Source organism: Galeopterus variegatus, unplaced genomic scaffold (assembly GCF_000696425.1).
Source record: "Galeopterus variegatus unplaced genomic scaffold, G_variegatus-3.0.2 Scaffold2509, whole genome shotgun sequence".
Taxonomy (NCBI): Eukaryota; Metazoa; Chordata; class Mammalia; order Dermoptera; family Cynocephalidae; genus Galeopterus; species Galeopterus variegatus.
The window spans coordinates 230,625-233,282 of NW_007728620.1; positions in this window are offsets into that span (position 1 = coordinate 230,625).

Here is a 2,658-nt window from a genome sequence, read left to right on the forward strand (position 1 = left end):
CACGGGCCTCAGGCTGCTTCTACTCATGGTGGAAAGTGGCAGGCACCATTGGGTACAAGCAAATCACATGGCGAGAGGAAGCAAGAGAGAGAGAGAGGAGGTGCCAGGGTCTTTATGAAATTTATTGCGTACAGTTTCTGAGGTTGGGAAGTCCAAAGTCCATCTGGTGGTGGCACAGTGACCCAGGGGTCTCACCTTGCAATATGGTGGAAGCAGAGAGAGATAGAAGGTGCCAGGGTCTTTTTCAACAACCAGCTCTTGCAGGAACTAACAGAATGAGACTCACTCATTAATCCCCCCTCCCCCAGGGACAGCATTAATCCATTCATGTGGGATCCGCCCCCATGACTCAATCAGTTTCCAACACTGTCACATTCAGGATTAAATTTCTACATGAGTTTTGGTGGGGACAACACATCCAAACTCCATCATGCTCTGTTTGCTTCTGCTTTTCATATATATTTGCAAAGATGTCAGCTACTTTATTGAGATGGTATCAAAGGACTGCTTCTCACTTCAGATCAACGCAACAACCAGTAATTTTGGAAGCAAAAATGTATTATTCCTTGCTGTCAGCTTTGGATCCACCTCATACGCGGTGGTTCTCAGTCTTGGGTGCACACCCTCCTCACACATTCTTGTCCATCGTAATGCCTTTCCCCTCAAGAGGTACTATGTGTAATTCTGTTGCCTAAGAGAGTCCTTCTAGTTAGAGTCCTAGCCCTGTTCAGTGTTTCCCTCTCAGGGCTTCCTGAAAGGCTTGCAGGAGCTTTCAGATAAAACCTGGTGATTCTTTTTCCGTCCCTTTACAAAATCTTGGGGCTGAGAAAGTGATAATTTCCTGGGGAGCAATGCAAACTCCTCACAATGTTGACTTCACATGAGCCTAATGCTCCTGGAGGAAAGGAGCTATGGTTGAGGAATTCCGCCACCCTGTTGTGTTTTGAGAAGCAGCTAACGCAAAGGACCACCTTTCCTCACACATCCAGACAGAAGACTTGCCTCTACCCTTCAGATAGGATCCAATGTCTACTCTTCCTCATCACTCCCATGTTTACCTGTCTCTGCAAAACCCCAAACCTCTTTTCTTTTCTTTGAGAGGTTCTTCTGTATTGACGAACATTCTCCCTATTGCAATAGCCTTAATAAGTCTATCTTCTAATTGTCTGTTAAATTTTGTCTTTCATATTCCTCACTCCAATAAATTTCTTTTGGAAGTTAAGGAAAAGGGAGCCCAGGGACAAGAGTCACTAGATATACCTCTTTTGCCATCAGCTGATAGAAGAATAAGCTCATTAAAAAAAATAAACTCATTATTTTAGGATAATTTTAGCTTTACTGAATATTTGTAAAGATAGCACAGAGAGTTACTATATACCCCTCATCTACTTTCCCCAATTCGTTACCATCTTATGTTAACACAGTGCATTTGTCAAAATTAAGAAACTGAAATTGATGTTACTATTAACTAAACTTCATACTTTATTTGGATTTCATCAATTTCCACTGAGAACCTGCCTGCCGTTGTACCCACCCCCATATAAGGATCATAAGGACAGTGGACTACCAAAAACAAGAGCATTCCATGAAACCCCACTTGTACCAGGATGTGGCCAGTGGCAGAAAACCCTCTATCCCAAATATTAAATGATCCTTCTGTTTTTGAAATGTCCCCAAGCTGCTTGCTTGCCCCCTTATGGACAACCAAGATGGCCAAATGTACCTGAAGACCAGGTAGAAAGTCTCCCCATTTCCAAAATCCCACCTTGATAAAATGCTTGCCAATTCATAATTGTCTGATTACTTTCTCTTCTTATTCTGTAAAATTTATTCTCCCCTCTAAAATTTTTGAATCCATGCTGAAATGAAATGATAGAAGATAGGTCCCCTTGCCACAAGTTTATGAATGAATCACCTTGTTAATTTTGTCTCGAACTTGGTTTTGCCTTTGGCACCATAATGTCCTTTCTGTATTTATGTTGCTTGAAGTTTGCAGTGTTTCTTGTGTATGAGAGTTGATTTATTTCATCAATAAGGAATATGTTTTGTATTATTTTTGCACATCTTTTTTCTCCATCTATTCTCTTGTCTTTTCCAGGGTATTAATTAAACATGAATTATACTATTTATTGTTTTTCTATATGTCTTGGATACTTTTTCTTTTTTTATTTCATTTCTCTTATGTGCTTCAGTTTGTATAATTCGAGTTCACTGATATGTTTTCTGCTGTGCTCAGTCAGCTTCTACGTGCTTTCAATAAGTTGTTTATTACAGAATTAAAATTTTTTAGTTCTGGAATTTGTATTTATTTCTTTTTCAAAGCTTATGTTTTTCTGCTTACATTCCCCATCTGTTTACATTCTGCACAATTTTTTTCTACTGTATATTTAACTTAAACACGAGTGATTTAAAGTCTTTTAAAGTCCTGCTAAGTCCAACATTTGAGTCATCTAGGGGGCTGTTTTATTATCTTTTTCTTTTGTTGATAAAAAGTCACATCTTTCTGATTATTTGCATATATTTTAAACTTTGTTTATATGTTGGACAATATGAAATTATAGTATGCATTATAGTTTCTTTTTTAAAATTTTCCAAATTTTATTTTTATTAGCATATTCATTGTTACAAATCATACTTTTTCTTTCTGTCCCTTACTCA